Source organism: Tupaia chinensis, unplaced genomic scaffold (assembly GCF_000334495.1).
Source record: "Tupaia chinensis unplaced genomic scaffold, TupChi_1.0 Scaffold000271_1, whole genome shotgun sequence".
In the NCBI taxonomy this organism is placed as follows: domain Eukaryota; kingdom Metazoa; phylum Chordata; class Mammalia; order Scandentia; family Tupaiidae; genus Tupaia; species Tupaia belangeri.
In genome coordinates this window covers 4010478-4031785 of record NW_006159752.1, presented here as the reverse complement: position 1 = coordinate 4031785, position 21308 = coordinate 4010478, and the positions used below count along the sequence as shown (strand labels likewise).

General features: G+C 37.6%; 1 protein-coding gene across 1 annotated transcript in view; it reads left to right on the top strand.

Annotated features, from left to right (window-relative positions):
- Positions 1–21308, top strand: part of MICU3 (mitochondrial calcium uptake 3) — a 111273-nt gene that overhangs the window by 2944 nt on the left and 87021 nt on the right. The gene's annotated exons all lie outside the window — the stretch shown is intronic.

Below are 21308 nucleotides of genomic sequence, written 5' to 3'. Positions count from 1 at the left end.
GGGGCGCGTGCCCGTCCGGGTGGCGCCGGCAAGGGAGACGGTGAGTGCGCGGGGGCGTGCGCGGGGCCGCAGGTGACCCCCGCCGGGCCGCCAGGTGTCCCACCTGCGCGCGGGGAGCGGCGCCGCCGGCCGTGGGCCCCGTGACCCCCACACGAGCGCCTGCAGCTCCGCGGTCAGCTGGACTGGAACCTTCCAGGGCAGGGAGCCCGCAGTCGGGTCGCCCAGGTGTCGGGAAGACGTGCGCGATGCTGTCATTGACTCCAGACCTTTGAGGTTGCTTATGGTTACCCTCTGTCAACCACGTTCCCCCCGCGCCTCCAAGGTGATCCCGAAATGGGGGTGAGGAACCCCCAGAATGTGGTGGGCAGGACGTCAAATAACCCAGGAGGATCAGTGCACTCGGGTGCATTTGGAAGCAGTGTCTGAGATCGCAAAAGCCACTGTGTTCGTGTATGGGAGTGGGAAAAAAAGTCTGCAGAGAGTACCTCCCTCAGATGCAACTCCCTTAGTAGGTACACTAAAGAGGAAAACGGGTAGGAAAGCGGAAGGTGGGAAACTGTTAATGAACTAACCCCTTCCGAGGAGCATCGCATGACCATGTGTAAGTTTCTTGTAGTTGAGAATCCGCAGTAAAGAAGAGCGTGGGCAACAGTGAATAAAGGGGCGTGATTTTGTCACGTTGATGCAATGACTAGGGAAGTTTTCCTTGTAAGACTAGAAGAGCCGAAAGCTTAGATGAACTATTTTAGAAAAGAGACAGCTATGCCATTTCTAACTGATGGAATTTATACAGCTTTCGTTCCTTGTCTGAGTAGACACTGGTGATCGCATGGAAGTGCATCTGTTCTTTTGATGAGATCATGCCTTTAGGTTAGGATATCTGCTTTGGATATCTTCCCACAGCAGATCACAAGCACGCGATCTAAGGTACTTTTACACAGTGAATACTTAAAATACGAGCATATATCTTCAACTTTTATCTCACACACACATACACATAGATATACACTTTCCTAACTTAGGAAGGTGAGTAGCTAAACTTGTATCTGAAGAATTCAGAATTTTGAATCAGCCATAATTGATAGGGAAACAGATTAGCAAACAAGATATTTAAATAGGATTTTCTTTTGTTGCGTTATAAAATTAATTTTAAAGTTGAGAAACAGAATCATGCAGTTTTTTTTCTTTGTTATATTTTTAGAAAGGTTTTATTTGCTATAGAGTTCAGGTGGTCATTGGAGAGACAGAAAGCAAGAAATCATTGGTGGATGGCCACACCGCAATCTCATCTCTTCCATACTCCTCTCTGGATCTTGGACATGCATGCACATGTGCCTGGTGTGAGGTTTAAGCTTCCAGATCTAGGACTTGAACTGGAGTTGACTGTGTGGGAGTCCAGTGACATAACCATTACATCACCCACTGGTCCCTGCAGTTTTTAAAAGACTACATTCAGAAAGCTAGAACTCTGACTCCACCACTTACAAGTGTGTCATTTTGGACAAAGTGCTTCACCTCTCAGTGCCTGTTCCCTTACCTCTCAAGTGAGGCTAGGGGTCTCAGGCAGTTAAGAGAGTTAAGTGAGTTAATATATTTGAAACACAATGGTACCTTGGGGTATAGTGATCATCTAATTTATTTTACTCATTTATTTTCTTACCTGTTTTTGTTTATATTATCATTGCTTACTGTTATGAAGATTCCTGTGTGTAGTTGTAGAAGTCAAATAATGCCAAAGTTCTGGCTTACCTTTCCCAAATCTCTAGTCCTACATTTATTGTCATGCTTTTTGTATACAATTTTTCCCCCTTTATGGAAACTTTAATGATCTTATCATTGTCTCTGGTGGTTGAAATTTTGATGGTAAAGAACTGTGGCGTGGGAATTTTTCATTTATTGCGCTGTGTACTTAAGGGCCCTTTCAGTGTGATAATTCATGTCCAGAAGTTCTGTGGCATTTTCTTATATTATTTCTTTGACAATTTCCTCAGCTCTATCTTTTCTATTTTCTTTGTCTGGAATTGCTATCAGTCTGAAGTTAAATCTCTTGACAGTTCCTGTGCTAGATCTAATTCTAACCTTTCTTATATTTCAGTTTTAAAAATCTGTTTGTTTATGGGAAATAGCCTCAACTTTATCTTCCAATTCCCTCTTTAATATCCAGTTTCAGCTATCTTAGTTTAAATCAAATAACTGTTTTGTGCAGTCTGAGGTTCATGATGCTCTGTTCTTACTGCATTCTATTTTGTTTCATAGCTGCTGTAGTTTCCTCTTTTTTTTTTTTGCTATAAGGATATAAATTATAGTCTTGTCAAGTCTTCTGCTTCATACATTGTTTTGTTCTTTCTACTTTCTTTTTTATTCTTGTTTGATTTAAGCTTTCACTTTCATTTTGGAGATTGTCCTAACGTAGTTGTGGTCTTTGCCTATGACTGTAGGAGAACCACTCAGGAGGTCTTTTGCACATGAGCACGGCTTCTCCTTAGTGATGTGGGCTTTTCGTTAGAGTAGCATCCACATGTCTGAATTTATAGCTCATTTGCTCTTGTGTCTCTCCAAATAATAGAGGAGAGAGGGTCATCATCTAGTCCATTTTGTGCTGCTGTAACAGCCTGAGACTGGGTAATTTATAAAGAACAGAGGTTTGTTTCTTGTAATTCCAGAAATTGTGAAGCCCAAGGTCAAGGGCCCTGCATCTGCTGAGGGCCTTCTTGTGTCATCCCATGGCTGAAGGCAGAGGGGCAAGAGAGAACACATGTGTGCAAGAGAGAAGAGAGAGCATGAGAGAGAAAGAGCACACTGAACTGTTGATAGCTTTTGTAACAGACTCATTGCCATGAGCATGACAGTAAGCCATCCCTGAGGTCAGGGCCCTTTTGCCCTACTGAACCTCTTACTCTTAAACATCCCTCCTCTCAAGACTTCGGTGTTGGGGATTGTTTCCAACACATGAATTTTGGAGAGCACATTCAGACTAGAGCAGGCAGTGATTCAGATTTAGAAAAACGTGTATATGTGTATACACACATTTGTGTAAGAGCATGTGTACTGGGGGGGGGGTGCTTTGATATACTCGGTGTTATTCTCCACTCCTGTTCTCAGCCCTACCACTTACTCTGCACCCATCACTCCTTCTGTTCCCCAGGCCTTATCCTTTCTGGGGCTCTGTTCAGCGAACTGTTTACTCTCCTTCGATCCTCAATCCCCAGGCACTGCATCTGCTCCCCCAAGTCGGTTGTCACTCCTCCATCTTTTCACTTTCATAGAAATTTGACAAGTTTTCTTGAATGTTTTAGTTTCCTTTCTTTTCTCTTTCTTAGTCCTTGTGTATTTACATTTTTTTAAAAAAAATTACCATGGTTTCTGTGTTTTCAGGAGAGAAGATTGAAAGAAATTCATGGGATCAGTCTGCCATTTTTGAGAATACTACTTTAAACCTATATTTCGTTTATTATGCCTAGTTTTCCTGAAGCAGTAGAAATTATTCCTTTTGATGTTTATAGCTAAGAACTTTTGATTTATAAAGCTGCTTTTAAGAACCGTATAATGCTGAGCATAAGTCTGGAATATAAATCAACCTGTACATGTTGTGGGAATAATTTAACTAATGAGATTGTACAGCAGGTTATTTACAGAAAGTTATATTAGCGTAGCTTTGAAGATTTTGGTTTTAAAGATATTGGCTCTGAACTTTCTCCAGAAGCCTTCTTTGACTCCATACATTTGTTAAAATCCCCCCTGCCTAGCCTATACTCTCAGATAATGAGGTTTTTTTGTAATTATTTGTTAATCATTTCTCTTTTCTGCTTATGTTCAAGTTCTAAGGAGAGGCTCTGTGTTGCTGTTGGTCACTTTATATCTTCATTGCCTGGTGTGGGGCATAGCTCTGCGGACACGAAAAATATTTATTGAAAAAAATAAGCCCATGCTCATATTTGTATGGCACATAAACATTGAAAAGGCACAACCACCTCCTATGAGAATTAAAAGTTTAATATTTTGTTCAGCTAAAGTGGTTATTTATAGCATTTGAATTGGGAAAACTTCAGTGGAGGTCAAAATTCCAAGCTTTGGGAGACTGAATCACATGACACTATATTTATTTCAATTGCGCAAGCTTGACTTGCCAAAATTTTTTGGTAAACTATGGCCTTGACCTTTTATAATATTTTAAAAAATAGTACTATAAAGAGTTGTCAATAGAGTCTGCTTAAAACCTTAAAGTTTTAACCTTAAAGAATTATTTTTATTACTGGAAAAATTTTTGTTCAAGAACTGCCTTTTGTTTCAGGCCCGGAATTAAAAAATCTATTAGGTTGCTTGACATACTTTTATCCACGATTTTCTGTATTATACGGAACACACGGTCTATTTTATGAAGCTTCAAGCAATTTAGTTGTATTCTGGAGTGGAAAATGAGTTAGACCAATTTTGTATCTTTTCATATATTCCTCTAATAATTGCCAATAGTCATGAGTTATTGTTTCTTTCACTGTATAATTCTTTCAGCTTTTTTTTCAAAGCAGCACATATTGAGATGAATGGTTATGCTTGCTTTTTCCCAGAGTATTAAAGAATCTGCTGGATGTGTAAATGGAGAAAAGTTTCAACTTTTCATAGAGTAAGGGGAGGCACAAAAATAAGAAATGGAAGATAGGTAATTCTGTATAAAAGAACACTGTTGACCCGGAGGTCTTTCTTTTGAACCACCTTGTGACAAGTTCACCAGGTTCTACTCACACACATCCTCATGGCCTGGCCCTGTTCTAGATTCACACACAACAGTTTGAATGTAGATTTTCTCCCCTGTCTATATCATAGAGTAAAATTCAGATACGTTAGGAAAAAGCATTTCCACCTTTTGGTTACACCAAACCTAGAGTTGTAGAAATGAATACAACTTTTTCTAGGAGTCTATGGAAGAAACCATATTCACCACATTTATAGATGTTCTTTTATTCAGATTCCCATTGGGAATCAGGACATTAAACTGTCACAAACTTGAACTTAGGGGGAATAAAACTTGATGTATAATTCTTTTGGAACTTTTCAGATAACACATAACAATCAGTTTGAATGAAGGTACGTACCCCCCTCCCTTTGATCTATGTAATCTCCACCTTAAAAATTACAAACATGGGACCAGCTGATGGCATAATGGTTACATTACTGGACTCCCACATAGTCAACCATGGTTCAAGTCCTGAACCTGGCAGCCTAAATTCACACTGGATACTTGTGTGTGCCCCCACAATCCTGAGAGGAGAGTGAAAGAGGAGGAATTGCAGTGTGACCATCCTCCGCTCCTGGGGTAATTTCCTGCTTTCTGGCGAGCACACAGACCCTATAGCGGTAATCCCTCTTAAAAAATTTTAAGTAAAAAATTTAAAAATTCAAGCATTAAATTGTATTTTGAATTGGAATTCAGGAGTATTTGGGTATAATGTGACTTCCTATACACATATGTTGTCTCCCGGAGGTTAAGAAAACTTTTTCTTCTTTTTTTTTTGGAGATGTTTTCTTTTCTTTTCTTTCTTTTTTTTTTTTTTTTTCTAAACTGTATATGCTCTCCCCGGGAAGAGAGACAGAGAGACAGAAATCACCTCCCAGGGGGGATGGCCACACCACAATCCCTTTTCCTCCGTTCTCCTCTCGGGATCTTAGGCACGCACCCACACGCGCCCGGGGTGAGTTAAGCCACCGGGTCCGGGACAGGAACCGCAGTCGACTACGTGGGAGTCCAGCGACATAGCCATTATGCTAACTACTGGTCCCAGAGGTTAAGAAAACTTTTGAGATACTGTAATATTGTCATCAAATTTATGATATAGTGCTAAGGGCCATAATAGGCAGCTGTTGGACTGTGGCTTATGGTGAATGGAAAGCAATGTGATTTGAATTTTACTTCCTTCCCAGATTCAATCTTTATTGTCACATGGCCTCTTCCAGACCACCTCCTATCAAAGTAGAGTCACATCAAAGGTTTATGTCATCGTAGTAAAAACTACACTTAATAGCCTTTTGATCCAGACTGTACAGATGTGCTGTCACTTATGTCTGACATAGTCCCCCTGACCTGCCAGCACTGTCTGTTATTATTTGATCATCATGAAATTCAGGTAAGTTTTGATTCAAATATTTTATAATATGGATTTAACAAATCAAAGTTAAGACATCCTATTTGGAGAGGTTAAAATCTGTATTCAGGGACCAGTGGATGGTGTAATGGTTACGATGCTGGACCACCCATGTGGTTCGAGTGGCTTGAAACTCACACTGGGACCGTGTGCATACATGCCCCAGATCCCAAGAGGCGACTGGAAGAGAAGGGATTATGGCATGAACATGCCCCCATGGGGGTGATTTCTCACTTTCTGTCTCTCTGTTTCTCTTTGTCTCTTTGGCGAGCATACACGCCCTATAGCAAAAATCTTTTTTAAAAAATGATCTGTATTTCATTCTTTGATATAATGTTCTAAATTTTATAGATCCAAGGTTAAAAATACTGGGTGCCATTATGAATTAAATAATTAACTGTCAACTATAGCACACATATACATCCAGATAATTAAATCTAGAATTTATCCTGAATTGTAGCAATCATTTAACTTTTTTTTTTATAAACTCTTAGAAAAGGGAGTCACTTTTCTCAAGGGTCTTGCCATTTGCCAGTAAGGACAGAAGAGCAGTATCTTGTGTATTTTGTCTTATACCCATACCTCTTACCTGGCAAAATTTGAAGTATTGCTAAAACCATGGATTCAGTGGAATATTGATCTTCAGTGGAGTGGTAAAAATTGAAAGAATATGTAAAAGTGAATCAGAGAGGGATTATAAGAATGTTAGATGTATATTTTTAAAAAGTTTTTCAGAAAGTAGGAATGCATCGTTTGATCATAGGCCGATGGAGAGAACCATGGCTCTTCCATAGTTAGCTCATATGTTTTATCCAGGAACCATTCTCTTAGAATTTACAGAGAGAGTGGCTTTCTTAAATGGTACTATATAATTCAGTTCATCTTCTATAGCAGTGTTTCCTTAACTGTAGGAGAGCAGAGTAGCTTCCTAGGGAATTTAAGTTTTTAAAAAAACAAGGCAAGGGGGAAAAGAGAGATCAGGGATATCTAACCTAGGAAAATTGATAGAAACATTGTGTGTCTACTGACTTACAGCATTACATCCTAGTCCAAAACAGTGTTGATTTTTATGTAGTTCAGTGTATTTTTGAGAAAATATAGATCTTCCTTCCTCTTTCTTTCCCTCATGGCCTCATTTTACAGTGACCTCTGTGTCCATTTCTACTAATGATTGCCCTTTACAACATGTTCAAACTTGGGGATCAAAATGATAATGGATAATGCAGGTTGGAATACGTGAAAGCAGGGTGGGATAGAGAGTAGTTGACTCGAGGTTAGGAACCATGAGTCAAAGCAATGGCTTTGCCTTTACTTACCTAAGCCTTGTAGAGTTTAGTCGGCACCTTTTCCCCTGACTTTCCAAGAAGTCTGTTTTTAATTTCTGTTTCACTGGTGAAAACTTAGTAAATGGCTCTATCTAACTACAGCAAAGCCTGAGAAATGTAACCTTTATTTTAACGTGCCGTTGTGCCTAGCTTAAGTTCAGGGTACTCTTTCTAAGAAAAACTTGAAGAATGGATGAAGAGGCACCTGTCAGTCTTTGTTAGTGAAGTATAGTGTGTTGGGAAAATGACTTTTAAAAAGAATGTTCAAAAGTAAATTATGGAATGCTCATAAATTAATAAATGGTTTAGATGTCTGATTGTAGCCACACAGCATGCTGTAACATATCATAAGAAACTTTTAAATGTACTTTAAAATACCACATGGTGCTTACAGGAAATTGGGGTAAATTGTCAGGGACAGGAATGAAGAGGGAACCAAAACCTAGGACAGTGTATAAGCGCTGGTTTAGTTGGGGGAGCACTAGGGTTATTATTCATAGAATTTTAGGGGCTTGGAATTTTTATGCTTATGTGAGGACAGTTGACAAGACCTTGGGAAGTTGAAACTGTGATGCTAAGAACCTAAAGACAAAACCCTTATCAAAGGGCAGACTAGGAAAAAAAAAATCCTGCCTCTAAGGTAAGTTGATGACAAGAAAACCTGAAGATCTCTGCCTGGGCTCTGAATGGAAGAGAAGACTCTTCTGAAGATGTATAAATATGGTTCCACATTACCTCATGTGGGTTTAAAGTTAGAATTAATATTACTGGAGCAGAGAAACAGCCAGTATAGCCAACAGAAAGAAATCCAAACTTCTTTAGAGGAAAATGACCTGAGTACTCACCAAATGTAATTCCTACAGATAGTAAGTAACCTGGAGGAGAATTTTGAGGAAACTACACAGAGCGTAACACATTAAAAGATAAAGAAATGGCAAGTATTATGGCATGTTTAAGAAACTCAAAAAATAGGTTGAGAGTGTCTGAAATTAATCTGTTTAGGGTTACAGACTGTCAAAGAATGGAAGAGGTAATAGTGTAGGTGATAATGGCTGAAGAGTTCCTAGAAGGAGCAAATTAATCCTCAGACTCAGGAAGCATAATAAAACTCAGAGGATAAATAAAAAATAAATCAATATTTTGTCACATTAAAGGGAAATTGTAAAATCAAAGATAAAGACAAACAGGACAAAATTTCTAAAGGAAGTACAAGTGGCCTAATTGTAGACTAATCCAGGGCAATGGAGAGAAACCAGAGGACAGTGCAATGTATCTTCAAAATGCTGGGAGGAAAAAGCTGCCTGCTTAGATTTCTCTGCCGAGGTAAGTTATCATTTAGGAATGGGAAGAAAATAAATTTATTTTTAGAAGAGACTGAGGGAGTCTGCCAATATCACATCTTCATCAAAAGAACTGCTAGAGAGTACGTACGATGAAGAAATGAATCATACATAAAAAGAAGGTGAAATTCAAGAAGCAGTGGTTAACAAATCAGTACAAATGGTGGCAATTCTAATACAGTGATTGTATATAACAATAATTATTATTTTAGGAGTAGTTAAAAAAAGATGAATCTCAAATATTGAACAATAAAGATATGTAAAACAATAGAGTATGGTTTTATTAAAAGTGTTCTATGTGGGAAACAAAAATAAGATTAAATCCCTCCCTTACATCATCATCATCTTGATAGATTAGAGCTCTACAGAAGTAAAATATTTAGAGTAATAGGTTTTGATTTTCAAAACAAGACAAAATAAAACCTAGAATACATAATACTGTTACATTTCATTTCACCTTAACTATAACATGCAAAGAAGTCTGGGAATGGAAGAAGATATTTGTTTTTTGTTTGAATTATTATTTTTTATTTTATTTACATTTAATCACTGTACATCTTTACAGTGTACAACATGGGTTTTCCCAGCATAAGTACAGTGCATATTAGTCAAGTCAAAGACATTACCATCTACATTATCGTCAACAGATAACTTTTCATTTGTGTGTCTATTAAATGTTTTATTTGTATTTTCCCTGATCCCCTCCCATCCACTCCCCATTACCCATCCCCCATTATCCACCCTCCAATACCTAACCTCCCCATGACCCACCTTCTTCTATACTGTCTCTAGAATCTACAGTCGTCCTCCCTGTTATTATATCTTCCAATTTTTCATTTTCGGCTGTAGAGTGTAGGCGTTTGGTATGTATTAAATGGGGACATACAATGCCTGTCTTTCATAGTCTGACTTGCTTTGGTTAACATTAAATCTTCCATATTCACCTACTTTGTATCAGATGTCAGAGTTTTGTTTTGTTTTTAATGGCTGATTGATATTCCATAGAGTACATGTGCCACATTTTTTCAGCCCGCCATCTGTTCTTATACATTTGGGTTGATTTTATGTTCTAGCAATTGTGAATAATGCTGCAATAAACGCAGATGTGCAAGTTTTTCCTACTGAGGGTTTTCCTGTCGTCTGGGTAGATACCTTAGAGTGGAATTACTGGGTTGAATGGTACTTCTTCTATTTGTAGATTTCTAAGGAACCTCCATATTGTTCTCCAGAGGGGTTGAACTAATTTAATTTCCCACCAGCTGCATAGGAGGTTTTTCTTTTTGTCACAGCCTTGCCAGCATTTAATCTTTCTTTCTTTTTTTTTTTTTTATCTTACCCATTCTGACTGGGGTTAAGTGGTATCTCATTGTGTTTTTATGTTGTATTTCCCTTATGATAAGAGATATTGAGCATTTTTTCATATGCTTTTTGGCCATTTCTATGTCTTGGAGAGTTTTTCTCTTCAACTCATTTGCCTGTCTTTTGATGGGATTGATTATTAGTTTCCCTCCCCCACAGGTCATCTTCTCGAGGCATTATCTGAGGCATTACTTGCAAATATATTCTCTCATCCTGAGAGTTGTCTTCTCAGTCCAATTATTGTTTCTATTGCTGTGCATAAGATTTTTAGCCTGATGTTATCTATCTCCCTTGTCCTTTTTTTTTTTTGAATTGTTGCCTGTGCTTTGGGAGCCTTACTTAAAAATTCTTTGTCTACTATGATCTCTTCAAGTGTTTTCTCTGTGTTTTCCAGCAGTAGTTTTATATTTTAAGGTTTTATGTCTAGATCCATGATCATTTTGAGTCATTTTTGTTAATGGTGAGAGAGAGGTGTCCACTTTAAATTTTCTGTAGGTAGATACTCAGTTTTTCTAGCACCATTTGCTGAAGACATTTTTCCCCCACTAGGTTGTCCTGTGCCCTTTGTTGAAAATCAGTTGACTGTGTGTTACAGGGTTGTTACTGGGTTTTCAGTTCTGTTTCACTGGTCTACCTGCCTGTTTTTGTGCCAGTACCATGCTGTTTTGATAATCACATCTTTGTAATATATTTTGAGGTCAAGAAGAGAGATATCTCCTACTTTATTTTTGTTGCACAGTATTGACAGTATGGGACCTTTTATGATTCTAGATCATTTTTTTTTCCTGTTTATGTGATGAAAATCTCTGGTAGTTTGATCAGAATTGCATTGAATTTGTAGATTAATTTGAGAAGGATTAACATTTTGATTATATTAACTTTCCAATCCAGGAACAAGGGATGTATTTGTACCTTTTTGTATCATTTTCAGTTTATTTTTTCAGTTTTCCATAGTTTTCCTTGCCAGAGGTCTTTAACTTCTTTGGTTAGGTTTATGCCTAGGTATCTTATTTTTGTGCATGTATGTGGCTTTTGTAAATGGGATTACTTTCTTCAATGCCATTTCAGTTTGTTTATTGTTAGTGTAGAAAAATGCTATAGACTTTTGTATGTTGATTTTGTATCCAGCCACTTTACTGTATTCATTTATCACTTCCAGGAGTATTTTTGTAGATTTAAAAATAATTTTCTATGTATATAATCATATCATCTGAAAACAGAGATAATTTCACTTCTTTTCCTGTTTGAATGCTGTTTACTTGGCTCTTTTCTGATTGCATTGACTAGGACTTCCAGAACTATGTTGAAAAGGGGTGGGGGAGAGTGGGCAGCCTAGTCTCGATCCTGTTTTAGGGGAAGAGCTTTTCCCCATCTTTTCCCCATTCAGTATGATATTAGCTATGGGTTTGTCATATGTGGCTTTTATTGTGTTAAGGAATGTTCCTTCTGTGACAATTTTGCTGATACCCTTAATATGAAGGAATTTTCTAATTTTAATCAAAAGCTTTTTCCACATCAATTGATATGATCATATGGTTTTTATCTTTATATTAATGTGATGTATTACTTTTATTGCTTTCTATATGTTGAACCACCCTTGTTTCCCTGAAATAAAGCATACCTGGTCATGATGTATATTCTTTTTAATGCATTGTTGGATGTTTTTCTAATATCTTGAGAAATTTTGCATCTGTATTCATGAGGAATATAGGCCTGTAGTTTTCTTTTTTCATTTTGTTCTTGTCAGCTTTGGGGATCAGTATGATAGAGGCTTCATAAAATGAATATGGGACGGTGCCTTCCTTCTGGACCTTTAGAAATAATTAGTTCTTCATTAAAAGTATTGTAGAATTCATAAATGAAGCCATTGGGACCTGGGCTTTTCTTTGTTGCGAGAATATTTATTAAGGATTCAATTTCATTGGTCTATTCAGGTTTTTTATTTCTTCCTGACTCAATCTTGATAAGTTATATATGTCTAGAAATTTCTCCATCCCATCTAGGTTTTCTTGTTTGTTGACATATAAGCACTCATAGTATTCTCTGATGGTGTTTGGTATTTCTATTATGTCTGTTGTAATATGCCTATTTCATTGCTGATTTATCTGGTTTCTTTCTCTATTCTTCATTAATCAAGTTAAAGTGTGTCAATTTTGTTTATTTTCTCAAAGAACCAGCTTTTGGTTTTATTTATTTTTTGTACAGTTTTTTTTTCTGTCTTTTATTTATGCTCAAATCTTTATTATTATTTTTTTTGTCCTGCTATTATTTTGAATGTTTTTGAGTTCCCTGAGATGTGCCATTAGTTTGTTTATTTGCCACTTTTCTGTGTTTTTTTCTTGTGAGCAGTAATTACTATGAACTTTGCTCTTACGACTGCTCTTGTTGTGTCCTATAGGTCATGAAAAACCATTTGTTTATTATTGTTGATTTCAATGAATCTTTTGATTTCAAACTTAATTTCTTAAGTGGTCGTGAAGTCATTCAGGAATAGGTTGTTCAGTTTCCATGTGTTTGTGTATTTTCGAGGGTTCTTTCTGTAGATTATTTCAAGTTTTATTCCACTGTGGTCAAAAAAGATGCCAGATACTGTTTGTATACATTTGAATTTATAAAGGGTTGTTTGGTGCCTTATTGTATGATCATCCAAAATGTTGCTTGTAGGAGTGAGAAAAATGTCTATTTTGTGGTTGTTAGGTGAAGTGTTTTATAGGTGTCTGTCAAGTCCATTTGATTTATGATATTATGTAGATCTTATATCTGTTTTTTTCCTAGATGATCTGTCCAGAGGTGATAGTGGGATATTAAGATCTCCAACGGTTATTGTGTTGCTGTCTCTCTCTCCCTTTAGATCTAACAGTCTCTCTCTCATATTTTCAGTTATTCCAGTGTTGGGTGTGTAGATCTTTATAAGTGTTATATCTTCTTGGTGAACTAGCCCTTTTAGTACTATATAATGTCTTTCTTTGTCTCTTCTTACAGCTTTTATATTGAAGTCTATTTTGTCTGATATTACTATCTCGACTCCGGCCTTTTTTTTTTAGTTTCCATTTGCATGGAAACTTTCCGACCCTTTACTTTTCAACCTATGTATGTCTTTATCAGTGAGGTGCATTTCTTGTAAGCAACATGTAGTGAGCTCCTGTTTTTTTTAAATCCATTCAGCCCAGTCAAAATTATTATCAATGATGAGGGAATTGTCCCTGTCATTTTTGAGCCATTTCATTGGTGGTTTTTGTTCTCTTATTTCTGTTTTTCTCTCTTTAGTACTCCCTTCAGTACTTCTTAACGAATTGGTGTAGTGTTAGTGAATTTTTTCAGTTTTCATTTATCTGAAAATAATTTTATCTGCTCTTTTGTTTGAAGGATAATCTTGTCAGGTATAGTATTCTTGATTAAAAGTTTTTCTTTTCTTTTTAAAAAATTTTAAATTTTATTTTAAATTTTTAAATTTTACATTCACTTACTGTATATCATTGCAGCATACAAAATGAGTTTTCTCATCCAGAATACACTATATATTGGCTCAATCAAAGATTTTACTATGCATGTTATCTTCAACAAATAACTTTCCATTTTTGTTTCTTAAAATGCTTTTAAAATTTTAATTTATTTTATACATTCAATAACTATACATTACCTAGCTTGTAAAGTGAATGTACCCAACATGAATATATTTCATACCAGTCCAATTGAGTAGACTGTACACAATATCATCAACAGATAATAATCCATTTCTGTGTCCCATAAACGTCTTGCCTTTTTATTTTTCTCCTTAATTTCTTTCCTCACACTCTCCTTCTCCTACCCTCTTTGCACACTGTCTCTAGTATCCATAACCATTTTCTCTGCTTCTTTATCCTCTAAGCTTTTAGTTTCCTCCATAGAGTCCAGACAGAAGGTATATATTAAGTGGAGATATACAGTGTCTCTGTTTTGTAGCCTGGCTTGCTTCACTTAGAAATAAATCTTCCATATTCTATCAAATGTTTTTTATGGTTCAGTAGTATTCCATAGTGTATATGTGCCACATTTTTTCAATCATTCATCTGTTCATGGACCTATCGATTGGTTCCATGTCTTAGTAATTGTGAATAATCCTGCAGTAAATATAGATGTGGAAGCGCTTTTCCAACTGAGTGTTCTCCTGTCCTTTGGGTAGATACCCAGGAGTGGAATTGCTAGGTATGGTAGTTCTATTTGTAGATCTTTAAGAAACCTCCACAGAGGCTGGACCAATTTACACTCTCACCAACAGTTTAGGTGAGTTCCCCTTTCATCACAGCCCCACCAGAAGTGCAGAGTCGGCCATGTGGGATCCAGTGCCTTATTTATTTATTTATTTTTTAATCTTATCCATTCTGACTGGGGTTGGATGGTATCTCATTGGGGTTTTCATCTCCATCTCCCTTATGATGAGAGATGTTGAGGATTTTTCATATGTTTTTTGGCTGTTTGTATGTCTTCCTTAGAAAATTGTATGTTTAGCTCATTTTCTCATCTTTTAGTTGGGTTGATTTTGGGGGGGCGTGGTAAGCCTCTTGAGTTTCTGTGTACTCTGGTTATCAGTCTCTTATCTGAGACATAGTTTACAAAAATACTCTCCCATTCTGAGGATTGTCAATTCACACTAATTACTGTGCCTTTTGCCATGCAGAAACTTCTTAATCTGATGTAATCCCACTTGTCTATTGTTGGGATTATTGTCTGTGCTTTGGGGGTCTTATTTAAATAGTCTTTGCGTACCTCATTGTCTCCCAAAGTTTCCCAGGGTTTTCCACCAGTAGTTTTATCATTTGAGGTCTTAGGTTTAGATTTTTGATCCACTTCGAGTTGATTTTTGTTAATGAGATAGGGTTCCAGGTTCATCTTTCTGTAGGTGGATACCCAGTTTTTTAGCACTATTTGCTAAAGACATTTCCCTTTTCTCACTGGATTGACTGGTCAAAAATCAGTTGGCTGTATGTTTTGATGTTTAAAATTGTTTTTCTTTTAATGTTTCAAATATATCTTCTCATTCTTTCCTTACTTGCATTGTTAGTCGAAAGGCCTAATGGTAGCCTAATAGGATAATCTTTTTTTTTTTTAATTTTTATTTACATTTTTTTAATACATTCAATTACATTATTTAGCATACAAGGTAATCATTTCAATATATGAACATTTCTCCCCGGTCTAGTTGATCAAAATATAACAACACTACCTCCCTGTCTCAATACTGCTGTCTTTGTATCCCTCCTCCAAATGTTCTTTCTCAGGCCCCACACCTTCACACACCCCACATCTAGCATTCACATCCACCTCTTCTGTTTGTACATCCTTTAGCCCGTCAGTTTCAGTTATAGAGTGCAGACATTCGGTATATATTAAATGGGGACATACAGTGGCTCTCCTTCATAGCCTGGCTTGCTTCACTCAGCAGTAAATCTTCCATATTCTTCCACTTTCTGTCAAAAGTCAGGGTTTTGTTGTTCTTATGGCTGAATAGTATTCCATGGTTTATTGCGGCACTTTTCACGATTGCTAAGACATGGAACCAACCCAAATGCCCCCGTACGGATGAATGGATTGAAAAACTGTGGTACATATACTCTATGGAATACTATTCAGCCATTAGGATAATCTTTTTTAAGTAACTTGGTATTTCTCTTTTGCCATTTGTAGAATATTGTCTTTTTCTTTGATTTTTACCAGTCTCGCTATGATGTGTGAGGTGTATAATATATGTGCTACAGGTACACTAGTCTGCTATAGGGCACATACGCTCGCCAGAGTGAGATAGAGACAGAGAGAGAGAGAGAGAAAGTGAAAATCACCTCCCAAGATGAATGGCCATACTACAATCCTTTCTCCTCCATTTTCTTTTCAAGATTTCAGTCACACACACATACCCTGCATGTTTTCAGGCCTCTGGGTCCAGGAGACTTTGACTGTCGAGTCAGCCATGTAGGATCCAGTGCCTTAACCATTATGCCACCTGCTAGCCCTATAGTTAGTATTTTTAATTTTGCCAGTCTAATTGGTTAAGAAATGATGCCTTGTGTACTTATAATTTGTTTTTATTGTTAGTGTTGTTTCATGCTGAAGTTCTCTTTGACATGATTTGGGGTGGTGAGTAAAATCATGAGCCATGCATCAGAGTTCTTTAATTAGCAAATAGGAATGTCTGCCAGTTGCCACTGGCAAGGCACTGAGCTTTATAACCAGAGCTTATCTGCCAGCATTAGCATCAGTGATTCAGAATTTGTCAGATACAAATGTCTAGGTGACAGTGGTGATAGTGAAGTGCTGAGTGCTTTCATCAAGCAGCAACCAAAAATTGGCTGGTAAATTACAGGAAACAAGGATCATTCCGTTCTCCAGCTATGTTGAACTCTTGAGAGTACATTTAGGGTGAAGTTCTATAGGTGAAAGAAGATCGTTAAACAAGTAGAAGTTCTAGGTGAAAGAATATTGTTTAACAAGTATTCTACTCTTGACTACATAAAATCTTTAGATAGCTTTTCCTTAATTTATAGACTATATTACATTCCAGGAGCATTTTCCTTCCCCTTGGACATACATTTTTCAGAAAAAAAAATACCAGATTAAGTTATCTATAACTACTATATATGGTCTGATTTTCTGCTTGTGTTTTCTCAATACATTGACACAGTATGTCCACAGCCAACCTAACATACAGAATTTTATTCAGATATGTTAGTTTTAGGGGAGGCTAGTTTATAATAACAAGTAGACCTTCACATACTAGTGAACTAAACCAGTAGAAGCTTATGTATTGTTTACAAAACAATTTTATTGGGATTATGAGTAACAGTAAGATTCTTTGGGCTCTCCTCCATATAGTTATTCCAGAACCTGGATTATTAATGTTTTTGCCATCTTCAACAAATGGCTTCCAGGGTTATCCAGGGTGTCAGCATACTAGTTAGGTAAAAGTGTGAAGGAACATGAAGGAACTCCTGTGGAAGGGTTTATGCATCAGGGCTGGAGAGGGCATGCATCACTTCCATTCATATTTTGTTTTCTAAACATGGTCACTGGAAATGCCCTCTAGCTGTAAAACTAGAAGAACAGGAAATTGAGCTTGATGAGCAGTTAGCAGATTCTCCTTTAATTGATATATCACCTCAAGATGAAAAATCTTTCCAACTTTTCCTCTAGTTTACAGGTATAGTATTCCTTACCCCTCCACTTAACATTCAACTATTCCTTTTGTTCAAAAAACCCTGAGAACAATATAGTACCCTTTCAGAATCATAAAGTTAGCATGGGTATTTGTTCCATATTAATCTTAAACACATTAAAAATTAATTTTTTCTTCCGAATTGCCATATTCCTGTGTTGTAACTTTCTACACTTGGTTAACCGTCAGCAACACTTGTTTCCCTGCTTGGCCAAGTCCTCGACATACTTGTATTTCCCTTAGCACCTGGCACACCCAGTCTCAGTAAGTGCTTTTCAATTAATTTACTAGTATAATTAATACAGTTTTCTCTGCAACCAATTACAAATACCAAGCTCTTTTAAATTCTCATTATAAGAATTGATACCTCCTAACTTAAACAAAAATAATCAACAAAAGTATGCATATTACACATGACAGTATAATTGTGTATAGATTTTTGTATTATCATTTGTTTGTCTTCAGTGATCTTAATCTACAGAAATAATTCCCACTGCCTTGATGAAACCCAATGGAAAATCTGCTTCCTACCTTGAGCCTTAGGATTTCCTGTAATAGGAGAAATTCACCAGCTTTATCTTCCACAGCCATGAACTCCTTGAATCTTGTCTAGAGCCACTCTCCAGGTGCATGCTCTGTGACCTGCAGGGAATCTGCGAACATGTTTTGGTTCCATGCAAGCAAACACTGCACAGTTTTGTATTCGAGGTAGAGAAGAACTTGTTTCATTTCTTTGAACATCAGCCTTTTTTTTCTTTTCTTAGGTAACAATGAATGTATCATACTTTCTCTTAGATGATGAAACTCAGTCTCCAAATAATATTCTTTATAAAATCTTGAGAGCTAAGTTAGAGAGTACATACTGATTATATCTTTAAATGCTCATTTCCCAAATGAGCTCTGATGTATAAACTTCAGTCTTACTCTCTGCCACTGCCTGTCTTTGTTACAATGACTGAGTCGATTAACCTTTCAGGGACACCGTTTCTTCTTCTATGAAATCTCATAGGTAGATAAGTGAATTTGGTTCTGTACAGTTCCTTTCAGTTATATAGTTTTTTAATCTTATAATCAACTTTACTGTTTCTAATATTTTATTTGGTTATTTATTACTATTGATAGTTTCTTTGATGTTGTTTATGTCCCTTAATCCTGTCTAAGTTTAGTTTTTGAATCTATTCGTTAAATATTCATTTTATACATTTTGTCCTAGAAAGTGTGTTTTTGGCTTTTATTCCTATTAAATGCAAGTGACACCTAAAAGTTTTTCAGAAAACAAAAATGCCAGTGTGATAGAAATTAACTTCCAAAAGTAAATAATGTATGATTTTAAAAACATGTTCATTGGGCCAACCCTGTAGCACAGTGGACCCCAATCCCCTTTAGCCACCATTCTGGCTTTGCGCAACTGAAGGACTTCTTCTGCCCCAAATCTCTCCACCTGCCATCTGGACCTAACATCTGATAACACCAGCTTATCTTGGGGTTCTAAGATCAAGTGTGTGCATTGGGAACCGGATCCCACATGGTTAACCAAAAATCCTGGTTCTGGCAGCCTGAAAAACCACTGGAGCACGTGTGTGTGTGCTCATGCTCATGCCCAAAATCCTGAAAATGGAAGGAGGAGGACTGTGGTGTGATCACACTCCATCAGAGTTCCTTCTCTCTTGCTGTCCCTAGTGAGCATATGTGTCCTATGGCAATTGGCATTTTTCTACAGATGAAAAATTGAATATTATTTTAGGTTGTTATGCTTTTTCATTTTCAGTGTATTTATAAAGTTATGTATTCTGTCATTCATAATTAACAGTTGTTAACATTTTGACTTTTTTTTCCTAGTCTTTCTTCAGAGACAAACTTGCTACTTAAGTTTTAAGTTTTTGCCATAGAGTACATGTGCTCGCTGGAGACAGAGACAGACAGTGAGAGGGAAAGTGAGAAATCATTCCCTGGGGCGTTGGCCATGCCCTTCTTTATTCTCCTCTGAGATTTGGGGCACACATGGACATACGCCTGGCGTGAATTTCAAACCACCAGGCCTGGGACTTGAACCGTGGTTGGCTATGTAGGAATCCACTGCCTTAACCACTATGTCACTTGCCATCTCCTGTGCTGTATTTTTTTAATAGTGGTATTTGAAGAACATAACCTTTATCTTAAAAAAAAAAAAAAAGTTTATTTCCTGGGATAGGGAGAGACCCTTGACAAGGTCTTCATGTGCCATTCTCCTCCCAGTCATGCAGACAGCCCGGATCATGGGTGTACCCAGCATGTTCAAGTAAAACCAAACTGTGAACCCAGAGCCTTCTCACATGCCTCCAACATCACACAGCAGCATGCCTATTGCCTGTGCCACCATGACTGAGCCAAAAACTCAGCCTTCTAGTAGAGTTTCCCTTCACTTTTAAATTTTTTTTAAATAGACTGTTTTCTTAGAGCAATTTTAGGCTCATAGCAAATTTGAGCACAAGGTGCAGAAAATATTGTTGTAGTCTCGAGCACCACATGTGTACCACTTGCTGCACTATCACCGTCCTACCCCGGGATGGTACATTTCTTACAATGGATGGCCCTAGAAGAACACATCATTCTTATCCAGAGTTCATATATATTAGGGTTTACTCTTGGTCTTGGACATTCTAGGAGGTTTTCTTTACTTTCATCTATTTATTTTTATTTTTAAATTTACCATAGACTATAGGGTACTTGCCTTTGTCAGAAAGAGACAGAGAGGGAGGTAGAGTGAGAAGTACTCCAGCGGCAGGGTGGCCCTGCAGCTGTCACTTCTCCACTCTCCTCCAGAGATTTCTGGGCATGCACTCACATGTGCTCCGTGTGTTTCTCAAACCACTGGATCTGGGACTCAAATTGTGCAGTCCGCCATGGGATCCAGCCCCCTCAGTCACCAGACCACCTGGCTAGCACCTGTTCTAGAAATTTAAACAGATATATAATGATGTGTATCTACCATTACAGTATTATACAGAATTATTAGCTATTTCAGGGAATTACTTACTAAGAACAGAGCAAAATTCAAGAGGGTGTGCTGTAGCTGAGAGAGAGCACTCTAGGAAGGAACAAACTTGGAAGGGGAGCCCTATCCCTAGGTTGGTTTGGGCCTATTAGAGAAGATATCTTTACAGCTAGAGCTTTTCCGTGGGGCTGGGTCAAGGCAAGCAGACAGGGAAATGCAGACTAGGACTGGCAACCTAGACTCCTCCTCTGGGGTGCCATGAGACCAGAGCTGGCAGCCAGGGAATTGTGGCCCAGAACTGGCCTGTAGGAGACCCCCAACTCCCAGAATGCAGGTAGTCCAAGGCTGGTTGGCAGGCAGGGAACCTCAAGCTAGGACTAGCAAGCAGGAACCATGCCCCCAACCTGGGGTGCAGGGGAGCGAAGGATTCTTTTTAAATATAATGCATTCGCTTTTAAATGAACCATTATTTAACAATTATAGTAAGCTTCGCAGCCACATCATTCATTCATTCATTCAGCAAATATTTGAGAGCCTGCTATGAGTCAGAAGTTTTCCTAGGCACTGAGGTAACCAAAGTGACTAAAATGAACAAAAATTCCACCTTCATGGAACTTACATTAAGGAGGCTGGAGATAAGAATTTCGAATTTGTGTGTTTATAAATTTAAAAGCAAGATAAGACCATCTCAAGGAAAAAAGTTACAGACTCTTAAAAAGAGACAGCCTAAGGACTGGCCCAAGTGTACTGTATAGATGCCAGGTACCAGCAAAAAAGTCCAGAAAGAAACTGCCAAAAGGGTAGAAGGAAAGTCAGGAAAGTGAGTTCTTAGAAACTGGAGAAAATAAATTATTTCGAGGAAAAGAGTTCTCAACTGTGTCAAATGTAGTAAAATGAAATTGAGAATTGGCCTTGGGGTTTGGTAAAAGGGAGACCATCGATGACCTTGACTAGCATTTTAGTGGAGTCATAGAGGGGGGAGTCTGC